Source organism: Solea solea, chromosome 9 (assembly GCF_958295425.1).
Source record: "Solea solea chromosome 9, fSolSol10.1, whole genome shotgun sequence".
Lineage (NCBI taxonomy): Eukaryota > Metazoa > Chordata > Actinopteri > Pleuronectiformes > Soleidae > Solea > Solea solea.
This window is the reverse complement of record NC_081142.1, coordinates 1,958,377-1,978,196: the sequence shown is the minus strand read 5'-3', so window position 1 is coordinate 1,978,196 and position 19,820 is coordinate 1,958,377. Positions and strand designations below refer to the sequence as shown.

The window sequence follows — 19,820 nt, the reverse complement described above, 5'->3', positions numbered from 1 at the left end:
CATCTTCCTGTCTGCCATCCCATCAAAGCTCTGCAGAGGAACTGTCAACTTTGGCTGCACTTTTGTTCTGTTATTGTTTCCATGACTAACTTCCTCTCTCATCTTTAACTTCAGGGGTCCATGCATCAGGGTGTGTGCAGGTCAACGGGTCACTTCACGACACACAGCCAATCCCTCCATGTGGTCTACACCACGTGTTTGTTCTCTGCAGAGACCAGAGACACGCTCGTTTCTCTTGTTCACGACTTTATTGATGGCTACGAGGAGCTGAAGGATCTCAGCCCGAGCTTTACAAGGGCAGTAGCAGGCTTTAAAAAAACAAATTGCCACCGCTGTGCTATATTTAGACGAGCACCGAGTGCACAACAGCAGCAGAGCAGACGTAATAACGGCAACAAATCAATGTTTCCATTTACCACACGGCCAAGGAATCATACGGCAACATCCCATAATTGTAATAAAACAACCGAGTGCTCGAATGTCAAAGAGGGGGATTAGAGAGATGTTTGGAGTGTCGTCACATCAAACACACCATGCGTAAACTGGAAAAAAGGGGGACACTTCTTGAGCAGTTTCTGTGTTTATTTAGATTATATGCAGTATAAATACACACTAAATGTCCCGCGATGATGGAGACAGTCTCATACACTCAGACAAAGACGCAAGATACACCCAAACCAGACTGGAGAGGAACAAAGAGACGGACAGAAAAAGCACCGCATGTTGGTCTTGACAGAAATGGTTCAGTAATCAGTCAAATGGGGATTTTCTTATACATTTTGAATATTTGTTGTTTGGTCATGAAAAAAAGCTCCAACAGAAACACAAAGATAAACATTACCAGTGCAACTATCATTCATTTGGCCTCTGTACATACTTATAACATACTTATGTACATATAACATGTCACACCAGGCGCCGTGATTTGAAACTGACATTCTAATTTTAACATCAATATGTCGCAATATGAGAAAATGCAGTTTCTTCTGAGCTGTGCACTCTGGCCGTGTGCAACCAGGTTTGGGAAAATTCATCAAATAAACCACGGTGACTATCAAATCAGATTCTTTTGCTTGAAATGCACTTCCCTGACAAATACACACTCCAGCAGTTATGACAGTTCATATTTGATTATTAATCCCCTCATTCAACATTTGTGCATTTCCTGTCCAGTTCTTTCTTCCTTCAAAGTCTCTTTCCCTCGTGACTCTCTTCCCGCCGCCGACGCCCCATCAGTCTTCCTCGCCCGGCAAGCGCAGAGACTAAGTTAGTGAAGCTCAGCGACTTGAAGGACCATGTATCATCTGACAGCAGAGGCTGATAGATGCCTGACAGACTGCAAAACCTCGGGACGTGCCACATGAGTCAAGAACAAACACTCCTCCGTGGTGTAGATATGCGTTTGCACATGCATCTATCATCGCCATGTGGGAGGTGTGTGTCTGTGTGTGTGTGTGTGTGTGAGAGAGAGAGTAAGAAAAGCCTTGCAAGTGTCGATCTCAGTGGCGCCATGGGACAATGGAGGAGGCCAAGCTCAGGTTCCAAGGGCTGGATGATGAGGTGGGAGGATGTGGGACGACAAGGTCTGATTCGGACGTTTAGAGCGAATCAGGCCATGAAGAATGCGACTGGGCACTAAAGCGTCTACTGACGAGATAGCACATCAACACACACACACACACCGAGTGAAAGCTTTGAATGTCACTGTCAGTCAGTGCAGCCTCCCTCTAAATGGCGCAGACAGAGAGTCATTCCGATTGCCCCACCGGTGCAGCCAAAGGGGTGAAAAACATTTACATGCAAATTCGAATGACCCACTCGCAACTGTGAACACGCAAGCCATGGTATTGTGAATGCACAGTGACCACAGAGAGCCCAGTGCTGAGGGCTTACCAATCAACAGCTCTATTGTGAGCGCACACAGGCTTTAGAAGGAGCTGTTATGCATGTAGGATATCAATTATTCTTGCTTTTGTGCCATATTGGGTTGTGGCTGCCATTCTTACCGCTACTTGTACCAAGTGAAATGAATGTAAATGAATTCAAAGTGGGACATAATGTACCGCATTAACAGATCTGCAGTGAAGAAGCTTAAATACGTTCCATTTTTTCCCCGGGCCATGTAATCCACTCATCTCTGACAGCAGCGCTAACACCATGAAATCAATTGTCCACTTTTAGTTTGAACAATTATGATCCATTAGAACAAAACATGTCTCGTAACCACTAGTGTTTAATTGTTAGTATCAGGGGACAGATTGCTGGTGGACTCGCCGGTTCTCTGGGGGTCTTGGATGAGGAGAGTCCTGGCTGTCATCCACGTCTCTGATACTTGGATCATGATCCCACCGGCTGTCACCAGACCTGTTGCCTCCAGATGGATCCTGGCTCTGATTCTATCTCCTCCTCCCCATTCTTTATTTCATCTCTCCTGCTTCTCAGCTAACCTTCCCTTCTTCTCCAAATCCTCATCCTTCTGTTCTTTAACCTTGACATTCAGCTTTTAGATCCATGTGTCTCATCACGCGTTCACTCAGCTCTTGGCTGCAGTTTCTCTGCTTTTGTTTGTTTGTTTTTGGTCAGGGCACACATGCACGTGAGATGAGCAACATCAGCACCCACAGCGAGGCTGTACATTAATTTGGTGCTTCTGAGTGGTTAATTTAGGCGAGAACACTCAAAGACCCACTTTCCCTCCACTTCTCCACAGCAGCCGAGGCTGAACGAGCCTCCTCCTCGTACACACTCCTCCACTATTTTCCACCTCTGCTTCCTCTCAGCTTATGACCTTCTTTCCGCTTGATTACTACACACTTTTTTTTTTTTTCCAATTTCCTTTCCTTTCCAACAGATGATCGCTCTGGGGCCAGAGGATGGAACTATTAACCAGTTTAACCCCTAACCTTGGTTAAAAACGTCACAGTTATTTAACCGACACCAAAGTGTTTGTGGTCAGACTCTTAAAACGGTAGAACAGTATTTTCCTATGAACCAGAGTAGCACAGGGGGGGGAACATGATAAGCTACAGCAGGTGCAACTGGCTGAACACAGGCAGTATATGAGTGTGGTGCATCAGCTTAAAGTGTTATGTGGTGACACGATCGGTTACACAGAATTATGGACGAGCATGGTAGGTGCCAGCCACAGAACTACACTGTTAACACTTGTTGCCACCTGACAGCTACGTGGCTACATTAGGTAAACAACGTCCCAAGTTGCAGTTCCAGCAAAGCAGTTCTATTCGTGCTGAATCATTACAATCTCATTAAAGAGATTAGTTCAGTACTTCCTGCATGAGCGGAGCACAGACTCCGTCAAACACAGTCACTGAACTGAAACACAACTGAACAGGTTGTGATTCGGCATTTCCTTTACTAGATGTTGGGGATTAACACGTTTTCAGGATTTTTAAGACAATTCGGCGTTGTTTAGTTTGATTCTTGTGTCAGACGTCGTGCTCATGAATCACGTGACGACACACTGTGACTAATCAGTGGCCGGCAGACTGTCGACGTCACATTTTAGTATCGGCTCAGCTCACTTGGTGTGCAATAAATCCCAGTGCAATACTGCAATTCATCAATATATGTGTATGTGCATGTATATATATGTATATGTATGTTTATGTGTATATATGTATATGTATAAATATATGTATATATATATAAAAGGGTGCTGTATATCTGTATATTTTTATTTTTTCTACATCTACATTTTCTTAATATTTTTCATATTTTAATTTGAGGTCTACTTTTATACTTTTATATTTATACTTAAGTTTGTGTTTCTGTCTCCTAAAAAACTGACTCGTAGAACCTGCACAAGATTTCCAATCTGTTTAAGCACAAATGGCAAATAAAAACCTTGAAACCTTGAAACCTTGGACCCTCACCAGAGCAGGTACTGAAAAAAGCACAAGGTACCAGGTACTATCACTAATGGAAAAGCATAAAAAAACCGAGTGGAGTCAAGCTGAGCCAAGTCATACTAGAAAAGCACCACTACAGTCAATTTAGCTGTAGCTGTGAATCAAGTGTTTTCATACCTACAGCATCAACGCAGGAAAAGCAGCATTGCACCTAATTCTCTCCAAAATATATCACCATGAATCAAATCATGAATCTGTGTTTTTTTCCCACAATAATCAGACCGTCAAAATCTATAATAATTATATCCCTTAATTTGGGCCAATCAATAAGCGTCGATCAGCGTTGGTGGGGTTGCATTAGCATGGTGTGTCCTATTGACAGCATGGTCAATCAGTGACAAGGAGGAGAAGGACAAATCACTGACTGTGTCCATTAGCTGAAGAAGAAAAGCAATCCCGAGGTGATGACATCAAGCAAACAATGACTGCAGAATTAATAATGCACACACTGTAAAGTTTTATCATTTCTCATTGATCACCACAAGAAAAACTCATTTAACATGATGCATTCTCCTGATTATGGCACTGATGGCTCATTGCCATTCATTTGAGTCCAATACAATACAGAAAATACAACTTTGAGTGTCTACCTGTACCAATATCAGCCCAATACAGTTGTATGCCTCTTTATAACAACGTATCTGGTAATAAAAACATTGTGTGGATGCATTTAAACAACAAACGCTTCAACTGCATGTCAGACATCTCCGTCTCTCTCCCTCTCAAACACGTCTCTCTTTACATGTGTTCCTGTGTTTGGTGAAGCATTCGTCTCTTCGGTTTCCTTTGTGATACAGGCTACCACCACCTGCTGCTGTGGAGAGATGTTGCATCTCAGACATGTGCAGAAGACACGTCAACTCAAAGTCCTTTGACAGTATTCCATGCGACGTTTCAGGTCATGATTGCAGTTGGTAAACGTCAGTGTTGGTGTCGCCCTGCCTTTACAGCTCAGCTTCCACATGCAACCATCAAAGTCTCAGCGCTTCCCTTCACTTAAATGTGACGCAGCAGGTCACAGTCTCCACTCCGTCCTCTCACTTTATAAACTGCCCGGCACCCATTGCCAGCACGCCAGTGTTTTCGCTTCCTTTCAGGGTTTTCTCTTTATTTTCAGCATGCCTGATTGCCACCGGTCACAGAGCAAATCAAGCTGTTAATTACCTCAAAACACCAAAACAAGTCGAAGCTTGGCAGCAAACTAGGCATTTACGTCTCATTTCAAAGAGTACAGTCAAAAACTGAAAGGCAGAACAGCGGATTGGACAAGCAGAGACAAGAGCAACAACAGCTGAGGCTCTAGTAAACAATTCTGCCACCACCAGAGACAAACAACGCCAATGAGCACATTCTCAATTTATTTTTGCAGCTTCTCTGCGACCATAAAACTACAGGATAGAGCCGTTTGGGCTGGAAGTTCCCAAAGAAATGAATCAGCTATAAAACAGCAGCAGGATAACACCAGTCGTGCCCATGGGGCACGTTTCCTTTTTTCCAGATTCATGCGGTACTGATGTGGGGAATGATTCAGGATGTGTGTGTGACCAGCATCCTCACCACCGTACAACAGTTAAACTGCGCCTTATTAGCGATCTACTTTGCTATCAAAGCAACCTGGCACGGCAAATGAAACTGCGGCGCACAAACCGTCTGTGACCGCAACAATCCGCAAAAGTGTCGCTCTTTATATAACGCGTATTTTTCATATAAAAATGAAATGTGCTATGTTTTGCATATTTTCAGCACCATAATATCTATCTATTAGTTTTTGGCCAACACACAGTAACTGCCACAGCTTCTGCACGGTTGCACTGATACGTGTAGGAATACATTCAGAGGATAAAGTTCCAAAAGAGTCGCCTGACAGCTCGAACAACGACTGAAAATACCCCAAATGTTGTGTACAGTTTGAAGGAAATTGATTTTTCTTTCTTTACAAGGCTACAAAACATGTTCTCCCTGCTGTTCCTCTTCACAGAGTAACAATACATAAATTGCACTCGGGTTCTCTCATTTGTCTTCTGTATGTACCTCAGATGCTACCACTTCCTTCAACTTCAAACACTATACATAAACTAAACTAAACTAAAATTAAATTAAATAAGATTATATAATTCTGCACACAACAAAAATGGCTCCAATGACAAACACTGCCCACGACAGAGGTCGGATCAGACTAGAAATGCAACTCACGATTATTTTCTTAATTAATCGAGCACTTGTTTGGTCCAGAAAACGTCCGAGAATGTTGGAAGACGTCGATCGATGTTTGCCAAACCTGGAAAAGACGATGTTCTCCGTCCACAAACCTAAAGGATTCAGTTTGAATAATTCCTTTGTTACACGGAGCAAAGAAACCAGAAAATATTCACGTTTAAGAAGCTGAAACTTCAACTCATCGATTATCAAAATAGTTCATAATTAATTAATCAAATAAATAGATCTGACAATATTGAAACCAAACTTGTTGTGCTCAAACGTTGCCGTGTGAGGCTACATCCAAACTACTACCTTTTTGTTTAAAAATGCATAAACTATGTACTGGACACAGCTGCCGTCCACATTTCATGGACAGCCCCAAAAAAGGAAAAGTTAGTTCATTGGAAAAGTCTTTTAAGTCTTTTAAGGAGCAGATATGGAGACCCTTAAAAAGCATCGTCCATGTCTCCACTATCAGCTGTGAATGAAAAGCTCTGTGGAAACATTCCTTCATTTCCACTTTCACTCTGTCTCAGAAATCTTTTTGGTCTTTATTTTCACCATCGATCTGAAACAACAGAAAAACTTTACACCAGTGTAACTGAATGGTCACGTGATACTACATAAAAACGGAGTAGACTGGACGTCTTTTTTTTTTACAATCTAAGTTGAAAGTGACTTTGTACCTTGAACTGACTGGAACGCTGCGGTGAGTTTACACATGAAGGTCAGACTCAGGCCGGCCAGAGGGCTCAGTTCTCATCCTTGGATTAAACCCGCGGTAAACAAAAACATGTCAAAATCCAGGCTGGTGGTACAGGTTCATCTGTCAGCTTTAAGAATTAAATATTCAGAGGTTCATAGATGGGAGGAAGACTCAGAATGCCGCTCGACAAGCTAAAAATGAGTGTGTGTGTGTGTTCTTGTATGAGTACCTTTGTGAGGGCCGCGAGAAAACCATAAAAACATGAGGACAGTGAGACTGAGGACATTCTGTCACCCCTTTAAAGGGTTTTTTTGAGGGTAAAGGCTTGGTTTTAGGGTTAGAATTGGTTTAGGTTTCTGCATTTAGTGAGGCTACGGAATGCAAATGTCTGTCACAGTTTTTTTTTGTTATATCATCATCATCCATCTATTTTCTACTGCTTTATCTTCCACGTGAGGGTCGCTGGTGCCAATCTCAGTTGACATAGGGCGATAGGCGGCGTCACACCCTGGACAGATCGCCGGTGTGTCACGGGGCCACTCATAGAGAGAAACAACCTCTCACACTCTCACACTCACACCTATGGTTAATTTAGTGTCCAATTTACCTAATCCCTATATTTGCATGGGTCGTGAACCCGGGTCTTCTTGCTGCAAAGGCATATATCCTATTTTATTCAAAAAAAACTCACCACTCTCTCTGATTTCAGACTCCGCCCCCCCAGTAATTGACAGACACCCGTTCTTAGCACTGTATAAGCTCAGTTTGAGTCGTCTTTTCAGTTTTCCTGTGAGCATCCCAGCATTTCCCCAGTGTTAGTTCTCTTGTGCATGAGCTGTTGTATTTATGACTCCTCTCTCTCGCGCTCAATGATTTGTTTTTTTTTGCCTTTCTTCTTCTTGACTGACCTTCTTTCATCCAGTAAACACTGATTTTTGTCTGAACCCTCTTGTGTTGGGTCCACCTGCACATAGCCATTACAGTGTCTTCACTACGAGAGAAGCTGTGCCTGGACTTGAATTTATATCTTTGTGAAGTCCAAAAAAAAGGCTTTGGGAGAACAGTTTGATCTTGTGGGGACATTTTGTCTGGGCCCCAATACTTTAAAGGGATTTTTCAGGTTTTAGGCCCTTGAGTTGTGATGGTTATGGTTAGGATAAGGAACTAGGAGACACGTTATGTCTGTGCTGTGTCCTCACTAAGATATAAAAACAAGTTTGTGTGTGTGAGCGTGGGGAGGGGAGCTATGTCAATGCAACTTAATGACAAGCAAACAGGCCGTGAAAAACATTCAGCTCACACACATTCACACGGAGCGATTGTTCAGTTGTATCCAGGAAGTGGACGTCGGTGTCCGTCTCTGTCAATGTCTGTCCTTTCATTCTCTTTCCCATAGTATCACGTGGACGGCTGCCAGTGGGACGGACAGAGTTTCTACTCATGGCAATGTTTCTTTCTCACTGCAGCGGTGAATGAAAGACACGCTCAAGAGTTGGAGGTGTACAATAAGCCTACATGACGGGAAAGCCTCTTTGGAGACAGGAGTCACATTCTTTGTCCTTGACATAATGCACAACCTCGGGTTTTACACAACGTGACACCGTCCCAACTTCTCCAAGACATTCAAAAAAATAATATTGAAATTAAACTCTGGGGAAGGGGGCGAGCCTGTGGCTGCCAAAGACAGCAACAATAAGAGAGAGTCTTCAAAAGAGAAATGAAAGAGCGCTTATTATTGACTATATCAGGCTTCCTTCTTTGAAGTCCCTCATCTATTCTGGCTGCGCTGGCATTGAACTGGACGCATACGAGCCGTAAAGCAGACGGAGAAATGAGAGTGCAAGGAAGACGTGGCGGGAAAAAAAACAAGTGATTAAAAGATAAAAGGGAGGGAGCAGATGATGGGGGAGCAGCAGTGTGTGATTAAGTGGCAGAGGTGGTCCTTTTCGGCTATAGCCCTTATTGCATTTTAATGGGGGGCTGGATGACCCTTGACCCTTTGTATGGCAGCACCAGCACCTTAGTGCAGATCAAACTGCCTGGCTTCACAAAACCCCCCCCCCCCACCCCCCCCCACCCCCTTGAAGGCATCTAGGCCTTGAGAGCGAGGTGTGTTATGTGTATGTGTGAGGGCTCACAGGGTCACCAGCATGTACGTGTTTATCCTGCTGCTATGGCAACCCCACAGAGTAGCCTTGGGCAAACAACAACAAGCAAGTCCTGTGTGTGCATGTGTGTGTCTGTGTACAACATAGAGAGAATATGGGGATTTAAAAAAAAACAAAAAACAGCCACTTTAAAGGTCCAGTGTGCAAAATGTAGGTGAAATTATTTTAATTTGATAAAAATTTATCTTAAGAGCTGGGTCAGCTCTACAGAGGTGGACCACCTTGTTTTTTGAATGCTAACTGAAGGCGACAGAGGTTCTGTCGGGCAGGTGAGGTCACTTTACACTGTATTTATGCACATAGACACACAAACACACACATAACGTTCCCATGTGACGCTGTTTCACATCAGCAACAGACAGAGATAAAAAAGGGAAAGTATTCGTACTCCAGGCAGCACCAGAGAATTATCACGTGATGAGAGGATGTGATGAGAATGGTCTAGAAAAACATTATATGCATTAAATATCCTCCAACAACGTGCATAAGCGAGCATTAGCCAATACTGTATGTTAAAAGTTAGATTGTAGTCGGACTAAGACAATAATTCAGTTTTCTTAATGTCATGTAAACACGTTAGTCCGACTAAGATCAAGCTAGTCTTAGTCGGACTAACATACCTGGATAATGGGATTCATAGCCTGATTACTCCTGCATGTATACACTCTAGTATACACTAGAATGAGACGACGTATAAACTGCAGTTCTGTTGCCGAAAGTCATACTTTTTTTTCCTCTGCAGGGCTTGTTTTTCTTCAATTCTGATCAAGATGTTTTTGAGAGGTTTTTTTTTTAAGGTTCAGTAACATTTGACCTTTTCACCTCACAACTGTTGTAGCTCTGCTGGTAACCTGTGCGTTGAAAAGCTGCATTATTGCATTATTAAGTTTGCTTTCCTTGGAATCATTATGGCTGAATCCATGCCTTACATACGGCCCTCTTCAATTCATATATTTCAAATAGCTGTCCTGCTCCCTCCCCCCCTCTAATTCTCTCTCTCGCTCCCCCAGTGCGGCTGGCCTGCACCTCAATCATCAGGCCCTTCCTTTCACCTTCTCTTTCTCCCAGCTCCACATGCTAAGTGGGAACATTGTTACGGTCAATTTGTCCCATTCAGGGTCCCAGTGGGCAGTGTCCCTGCTCTGACAGCCTGCAGACAGAGACCACACTGCCTGAGAGGCCTTGACATCAAGGTCCGGTGGAGAGCGAGAGGAGGGGAAAAAAGCCGGGGGACCACAGAGGAGAGTGGGGGAAACTGGTGAAGAGAGGTAATGAGGGGGAGCAAAGGTTTGGAGGGAGAATGTGCGAAGGAAAACAAACTGGGGGTGAAATGCTTCAAAGAGAGAACGACGGGGGGAGAAAAAAGGAGGCAGGGGTGCCAGGTTTAACACAAACCCACAGACGAGGCAGCAAAACAGCATCACACCAGTCTGTCAATCACCGACTAGACTGACGGAGACGGCGACAGCTCTGCTCACACAGAGGACACTTCTCATCCATTTGCCTGAGTCTGCAGAGGCGTTTTTAAATTAAATGAGTCAAATAAAATGTTTACACAAAGGAACGACAGTATTTTTGCCCAAATAGAAACTTCAGCTCCCGGGGTCACCTTCTCTGTTCACCTCTGCAGGTGCACAACACAACAGCCATAATAATGAGTTATTATGGGGGACACAATTCTTTCTGAATCTTTTTAAAGTTATTTTCTCAGCTGTGAATACCATGACCAACAATCTATTCATCTCCACTGTATTCAGGTGGATTCAGTGAATCACCAACACTTCCTCCATAATGAGATGGAGATAAATGAGACAATAAATATCTCTGGATATAACTCATAAGAGTTAACTTGAGTACAGAACTTATATTCAGTGCTGCAAGCAGACGCCAGGGTAATGAAACCTTATAGCATTATTACAACGTGTCTGTCAAATGTCCAGCTCTTTCAAAATCCACATACGTTTCCTTTTGTAAAGCAATTTTAAATCATATATCCAATCAGAAATAACCCTGAAGTCCCTCCGGACCACAGCTAGTATTTTTTCTGTGATATTCCTACTCACACTCAAACTGACCTTCATGTGTAAAATCACTGCAGTGTTCCAGTCAGTGCAGATACAAGGTCACTTACAACTTATAACACAAAGGAGAGAAAAGGGAGCTTTGGATCTCCTAAAGCAACATCCACACATACATGCTTTCATTTGAAAACACAGCAACCAAGCATTTTCAGCCAGTGTTACATTTAACTGTCCACAATGTGACGGAACAACCGATTGAAAAGGAAAGATACTTAAAACATGGAGCGCAATTAAACACAATTAAATTCAGTTTTATGATTCGATAATTTACTATTTCATTTCGACCCAGTCATGGACTGCAGACCTGGACCCCGGGAGGAACCCTGCCTTTGTCCAGCCACCCGTGACCCTCATGTGGAGGATGAAGCTGTGGACAATGTGTGAGTGACAATTTAATTGCCCGTAGTGCAAAGTGTGAGCTGTGGAGAGTCTAAAACAACTTTGTGCAGGGAGCAGTTCAAATAATCAGCGGCCATACTAACAATACGCTGGGCACTCACTTCTGCAGTCGTTAACTTTCAGTGTCATGGGAAACAACAATGGTTAAAACCCAGAGCTGGTTCTAGGATCTTTCCGTGCACAGCTCGACTTGTGGTTGACAAGAACTAATGAGGTAACTAATTGCGTAAATGTTTTCAAATTTGTGTCTCAATTTTCGCCCGTCCAGACTTAAATGCAGCCCAGGAGTTTTCAAACAAACAGGGTCAGCACACGCAGACTACAACAGTTTATTCTTCTGGGTTTTCTGTCCTCTAGAACAACCCAGAAGTGTGGACAGCAGACATATTTAAGGAACGTATGCGTAAATGTAAACAAACAACAACAAGTGGTAATCATGTAACCTGAGAGCCACATTCCCTCTCTCACCCACTTCCTATGAAATCAAATGTTTACTAATTAGTTTTCACCGTTCCTGGATGGATGAGGTAAAGCTTTGTGCCCACATTTGTTTCTTTAATCTGTGAATTGTATCTGCCCCGGGTCACAGGTGATGTAACGCAGCGGCGTGAGGGATTAAGTCAGTGTGTGAAGACACCTGTTATTTCAGCACATCGAGTGCAACACTTGCTCCGAGGCGAGGGCTGCAGAGCGGCTGTTGGCGTCAGAAGCGGAGCACGAACAGGGAGCCCATTGAAGCGCGCCTTAACACTGCTGAATCACAGACACAGAGACACTGTCCATACAAGACAGGAAGGCAAACAGACACAACGTGACGGACAATTGTTCTTGTGTTTCGCTGTGACGGACGTGGACAAACTCTCCGTCCGTCGCTCTGTTTCCTCAGAGTTTCCCGTTTATGGTGCGACGAGGCCGATCTCCACAAATCAACCAACTCCGTAATAAATCACCGAGCACTGGTAGCCAGGGATTAGTGAAGCTCCAGTGAGCTGTTTGTTAAAGCTGTGAGGAGAAGCACTTGGGACACCTGGTTTCCTGGGCAAACATGTAGCCTTGTTATCCCACTGCTCTCATCGACACCAACCTACTACAGAACTACATTGACTTAATGCTATGGATCCTTTTTCTGTTGGGGGCATTGCAACTGTGATCCCCCGAAAAAGGTTGATTATTACCCCATTCCCACTGGTCAAAAAATCTGTGTAATCAACGAAGGGCTCCAATAACAAATCAATTATTAATCGTTTACTTAATAAGTCGTCCACTTTTTTGACATTCAATGAATCGGTTGTAATCAACACACGTTTTCAGATTTTTCAGCATCTTAAACGTGAATATTTTCTGGTTTCTTTTCTCCATATAACAAAGAATTATAATAAATAATATATAACAAAGAAAAGAACATTTTCATTTTATGTGACATTTTATGGCACAAAAAAAACAACTAAATAAATTGTGGTAACACTTGAGATTAGGGAACACATATTCACTATTAACTAGGTGCTGACTAAGCACGTATTAACACCTTATTATACATAACCTTATTCTACCTCTTTTACGACATGAATTAAGATTTTTCCTGATTAAGGTGTTAATATATGCTTAATAATTACTAATAAAGGTCTGGTATGCTACTTAAATTAATTCACCTAGTTAATGGTGAATGTGTGTTCCCTAATCTTAAGTGTTACCATAATTGTTAGTCGCAAATCTTATCTATCAATCTAAATCTTGGATTTAAATGCACTTTTGACCAGTACGAATGTGTTTCATCAGCATTCACTACCAAGAGACTCTGCAGTGCACATGGTTTTTATCAGACTTGGCTCCGGTTGGCATCAGAGGGAACTTAAGCACAGGGTCTGCACACTAAACGCTTCTTCATCGGCTTAATTTCGTCATTTCTGGGGGCGCCGCGACAACACACACAGCCCAGGGGTCACAACCTCAAATGACCGAGGGGCCACAGAGCATCTGTCGTCATGATGTGGCTGATCACCAGAAAAAACTGTTCAGTGAGGGTGGGGCGTATAAGCTTAAACATGTATCACAGTATGACCTATAACAACATCTGTGATTCACAGAGTTTCACGATGAAAGTGTTTGTTTTGAGTCAAAAAAAATTATGCTAAATCAATCTATAGATAACATGAAGGATCAATTAAAAAAGGAACAATCGTATGACATTGCTCTTGTTTCTGGGAGTCAAATAAGAAAGTAAAGTGATAAAGTCCCTTAAACACCGCAGGTTTCACCATATATCACTTCATGAAAAGATGAGATGGATAAGTAATAATGTTGTTATTATATCAGCAGCCATACAGCAAAATTGCAAATGCATTAATAAATAAATAGAAATTTAAGAAGGCTCTGCAATAGAATACAATATAAAAAAGATGTTTAAAAGCAACCTGAGAATAAGAACTGCAATATGAGAAGATGGAACGTGAGAAAAAGAAAACAATAAGCAATACAGTGATGCAATATAAATGATGGAAAGTGTAAAAGACAGGAGCTCTGATGTTAAATTCACCGCTCATATACGATTACTTTCCTCATGTTGGCCTTACATCATTTCCTCTGGCTATCCTGGATCCTGGTTATTTACATACTGACTGAGAATTAAAACCTTTTTCTTTAACAAAGCATGTTATCCATTTGCCTCAATATCATTCAAACAAACCTGGCTTTGATATTACAATAATAGCAACTATATCTTGACAAAGGGCAAACATCTTTGTCGTGGTTCTGGAGAAACGAGACTGCTAAATTCCAAATAACAAACTTGGTGCTTTTCCATTATACAGTTCTAGCACGACTCGGCTAGACTCAACTTTTTTGGCTTTTGCATTAGTGATAGTTTCTGGTACCTGCAGCTCTTTTCAGTACCTGCTCTGGTGAGGATCCAAATGAGCTGAGTCGATACTAAAATCTAGAGCTGCAACTAACGATTATTTTCATAATCGATTCATCTGTCGATTATTTTCTCGATTAATCGTTTGGTCCATAAAATATCAGAAAACCTTAAAAAATGTTGATTGGTGTTCGTCAAACCTGAAAATGATGAAGTTCTTAAATGTCTTGTTTTGTCCACAAACCGAAATGATTCACTTTTAATGATTTCTTTGTTATGCAGAGCAAAGAAATTAAGAAATACTCACATTTAAGAAGCTTAAACTATCGGAAATCTTGTTTAAATCATGAAAAAAGCTTTGAACCGATTATATCGATTATCAAAATAGTTGTCGATTAATTTAGTAATTGATTATTAATCGATTAATCGATTCGGCTCTACTAAAATCGACAGACGTCGACAGACTGCCGGCCACTGATTGGTCAGAGTGTCGTCACTGGAAGAGTCATGAGCGCGATGTCCGACACAAGAATCAAACCGAACTATGCTGAACTGTAGATCAGTTAAAGAGACTTAAAACATGTGTTAATCTCCAACATTTAGCAAAGGAAATGTCTAAAATCTCAATATTTAACAGAGGAGTCTGCGCAGCACTGCCCAGCGCTGCCCAACGCCGGTGATCGTGAGCCGTATTTCAGTCTGTGACTGTGTCAGACGGAGTCAGGAAGTACTGAACTAATCTCTTTAATGAACAGATTCTAATGATTCAGTGACAAAAACAACTGCTTCGCTCGCGTATAAAACGACGGCCCCACCCGCGTTGAAGAGGAACTCTGATGTGATGTAAAACCACGCGTCTTGATACCAGATAGATCAAGTAGATCCAGGTAGAGTAGAGGCGATCAGTGCGAGAACTGTGTAATGGAAAAGCAGCAGATGTGTCACAGCAGGTTTCAGGGGGAGATTGTGTCTTATTCAGAGGAGCCGAACTCCCCTTCACTCCCTCATAATTCCAGCTATGACAGTCTGATACAGTCTGTATCAGTGCAGCAGCTCCGCCGTCTGCCTCTTGATAATTCTGGTTCCTCCGTCTTGTTGACAACCTGGAGCTGGAATAACACTTACTATATCATAAAATGATAAAGTAAGTTATTTAGTTATTTCTGGGTGGGTCTTCCATTCTCACCCTTTCTTAAGACTAAGTCCTGAGGCACCAGCAGTAGAAGCAGCAGCTGCTGCTTCTGTTCCCGACGCTCATGTGGTGTTTTGTCCTTTGCTCCCACACAAATGGAAACCAGGCCCGGTGCAGCAATAAGATCAGAGATCATATCAGACAAGTGCTTCCTGTGTCGTCTGCTAATTTATTCCCTCCGATAGCATTTCTGGAGTAATTACTGTTGCCGTGACGAGCCTACGAGAGGATGTCAGTACATGTGAGAGCGGGGGGGCACCGCTCGTCTCCGTCGAGGCAAAGAAGCAACGCCGCTTCGCTTGTGATCATCCTTCTTTTCATCTTCTCTTTCACCACCTACTCCGCTGTGATTTCTGCCTCTTACTGTGGAAGAGGTCTAAAACTGAGTCTGGTGCAGAACATCGCCCCCTGATGTCTCATCCGAGCAGCAGAGGAGAAAGATTTATTGCCTGTGTCAAGGCCTCTACATACTTTTTGCATTCTGTGCCTGCTGAGGGTTGCGAGCTCGTCAAACGTACATTTAACAATCGTTTTTATTGTTTTATCGTTTATTGTCTGCTGTGTTTTTTGTACTTTTATGAGCTGCTGTTCGGGACATAAAATGAGCCATGGATTCACACGTGGTCAGCGCAGTCACAGCGCAGTCACAGCGCGTCTGGCCCTGCAAGGTAACGTCCACATTGGTGCGTGATGACACGTCTGAGTCACCTAAACCTGTGACAGCACCTCCTGAGCTCTGGCTGTCAGGAGTATGTGACGGCAGCCTGGGAATTAAAGAGGCTCTTGGCCTGTGAGGCTGACTCCACACTGCCAGAGTGACAGAAAGGTTAGTGGAGGTGCTGCCATTCCCTTGGCTGCTTCTATACCCTCACATTTGGACAAGGAGGAACTGTCTCGCTTTCTTCAGATGTCTCTCTCCCTCTCTCTCTCTCTCACACACTGGGGCTCATTATAGAAATCCTCTGACCCTTGGGGACTTCACTTACTTTGCTGTCTCTCCTTCCAGTCCACAAACCTTTGGCGTCGGACAAAAGGGGCGTCTGAAAAGCAATTTGAATTTGAAACAGGGGCCACAAGAAAAAAAAAAAAAGAGAGAGAAAATGTCCAGCTCCTAAACAGAGAAACTTTAGGAGACTTTAGGAGGCAGCTATAGAGACTTAGCAGCTTCTCGCACAAAAGCAAGAAAATGGGATTCTGTCACCACATCCCACAAACAAGCTCAATGTACTGTAAAGATAGCAGCTACTGCAAAGGGGGAGGGAGGGAGTGGACACACACACACACAGAGAGTGGATGGTGTCCACATTGTCCTGCAACTTTACAGAGTAAGCTTTTCTTAAGTGACTTAAATTGTTCAAAATCCTTGAGACAGACAATAAGCACAGTCTGAGAAAGAGAGAGAGAGAGAGATGTCCCTGTTTCTGAAGTCTTACATAAGCCTGGGCAATAAGTCAACATCACTGATATCATTCTCCTCAAAATCAATATAACAAAAGGTCCAATACAAAGAGACACGACATCATTTGTGCAGCGTTTCTGTGTTTGATAAAACATGTTTAAGCCACAATTTAACCTGACATTTTAACACGAGATTTATCAATAATGTCAATGACTTGAAACTTGTGCAGTATCAGCCTTTAAAAATGAGGATTTCTTGTTCTGAAGATGCACAAAGAGGAAGACGGTGAAGATGATTCATGTCCCTCTTTCTATAATGAAGTCATTTTGAAAATAAGGATAAGTTTAAATCATGAATAAATCTGTTGGTGTTTTTCTGCTGCTTACTAATAAAGATGCGTGAGTGACAGTGAGGCTGCAGTATAGAGTGACTGTCACCATCATGTAGTCTAACGAATGATCAATACATGATCAATACATAACGATCTGGATGGACGCACGAATGGATGGATGACTGGATGGATGGATGGAGAGCCTGAAAAGCTTCATGGTTGTGCGCGTGCATGGCTGCGAGGCTACGCAGTATGAAATGAAATCAGTGTGCACAAGGACAGCTCTACAGTATCAGCCCAGTCTGGTGTCGTTACACATAAACTCGACATGTAAAAAAAATCCCGTGGATTATAATCGGAGTCACTACAGATTGCACCGAGGCGCGGCGGAGCCTCACGTGCCCACAGAGCGCAGCAGCAGCGCAGCAGCGGCGCGGAGCGGAACACTCACCTCTGGTTGTCGACGGAGGAAACAGCGACTGTGGCGTTGAGTAGTTTGTCCCGGTGAAGTGGAGACAACAACAAACAAACAAACAAACAAACAAACAAACAAAATCCGCGCGTGGTCAGAGGAGAGCGGCGGCTCGTTAGTGTGTTACCAGATCCTGTGTCGGGCTTTGGAAGAAGAAAAAAAACTCCGCCCTGTCGCACCTGTCTCTGATACAAACTGATCCCGTGCGCCGGCCTGACATCCCCAAGACAACTGTCTCACAGGGGGTGTGATGTGTGAGTGTGTGTCCGCGTGTGTCCCCCCCACACACACACACACACACGGCAGCACCTGTCCCCGGTGCACAACAGCCCACAAAGAGCTTCTATGCCGCGCAGGGACACATGTCTCTGCAGCAGCAGCGGTGGCGGCACAAGCACGAGCACGAGCACAACTCCTCTCACCAACAGCCGTCCGAGGTCCTCAAGTAACGTGGAGACGCTGGAGGCAGCGACTGATGAAGAGGAGAACGCAGGAACAACACATCCAGCTTTTCACTGACACGGAAAAAAACGACATCTGTCGCCCAGTTGTCTCATCAGTCTTCTGTCTCCTTACAATAGTTCGGTCTATTTTGCCGCTGCTGCGCACGACTGCTGCTCTGTCATCGCTGCTGCTGCTGCTGCTGCGTCCTCCACCACCTCCGCTATCCTTCTCTCTCACACACACACACACACACACAGAGAGAGAGAGGACTTGTCCTTCTGTCTGCTCCCACACTGAGAAGAAGAAAATCCAGCGCTTGGCAAAGTCTCATTCAGTGGTTTATTAAAAACGAGAGTTGCTCCTCTTGTCTCCTGCGCGCTCCTCTGCAGGAATATGTGAGGATGACTGTTTGTCTTCTAGCGGTGGTCTGAGCTACAGCATCTCCTCCAGAGCTCCCTGCTGTCATCCACGAGAGACTCCTGGAGCCTGTTAGTGCCAAAACCTGAAGCAGAATTACGCAGCGACTGGAATGGAATTGATTAGAGGCCAATTTGGTTGTGGGTTTTTTTGGGTTTTTTTTAACGTTTAAACTTATTGTGTAGAGACAACAATGTGGAATGTATCATGTCTGTGGAGACATTCGTCAAATTCAGGGCGTGCACCTGACAGAGAGCAGAGTTCTTCTTTCCACTATATTTTATTTATGACTTTTATTTACAGAGAGTTGAACAAAAAAAAATCTTTTTTGTAATAATTAAAAAAAATATCCTGTTATTTTCCTCTTGGTGTAGGCAGGTATATTACACACAAAAAGAAAAATACAATATAAAACAAGAAAGTGATGTTTTATATCTGTGTTAAAAGCATCTAAAAGCATATTCACTCAAAATGACCGGGGTGGAGGCAGTGAACTTCAAAATGAAAAAAATGTCAGACAGTTTGGGGAAAAATAACTAATAAGTGATTTGAAATTAAAATGATATCTTGATAATCCATCGTGATGTTGCAAATTGAAAGTATTTAGCATGATATTGCACAATATTTCAAAGTCAAAGTGTTGAAATGATGATGCAAAATAAATCTGTAAATAACAAAAACAGACAATCAACATGCAGCCAATTGTAATTAAAACACCAGACAAGCTTACAGTATACATAATAATTCAAATCTAACAGCTGTTAACAGTTGCAATTGTCTAACTCCATGGTTCTCAAACTGTGGTAGGTATAGCACCAGTGGTACGTGAGCTTCCTCTGGTGGTACTTGGAGGAAAATACTGTCCGAGTATTCATCCCAGGGTATGTGATCTGAGTGGAAAATTAAACAAATAACAAAATAATACTTATATATTATCATATATTACATAATACTTAATACTCGCTCCTTCTTAATCTAATTTCACTATACCAGTGTGTGAAGTATATGTGAGGAAGAGGAGGATGATGATGGTGTTACTTGAAGAGCTCAGTATTTAATCAGGTGGTATTTATTGGTATAAAAAAGTTTGAGCTGCTCTAACCGATTCTCTTCTGATTTCTCTGCCCACCAACCAGTTGTGACATCAGTATGAAGGGGAGGGATTAATCCAAAAAGAATCCCTGTCAATCATCCTTAATAGGCCAATAAAAGTGTGTGTTGCTATCTGC

At 42.9% G+C, this 19,820-nt stretch overlaps 1 protein-coding gene across 1 annotated transcript in view; it reads right to left on the bottom strand.

Moving 5' to 3' along the window:
• Positions 1 to 18,655, bottom strand: part of sema6bb (sema domain, transmembrane domain (TM), and cytoplasmic domain, (semaphorin) 6Bb) — a 172,799-nt gene extending 154,144 nt beyond the window's left edge. Inside the window, exon 1 of the mRNA XM_058638409.1 lies at positions 17,710 to 18,655. The gene's annotated coding sequence lies outside the window, so the exon portion shown is untranslated. The remainder of the gene's footprint in view (positions 1 to 17,709) is intronic.
• Between the last annotated feature and the right edge of the window lie 1,165 nt (positions 18,656 to 19,820).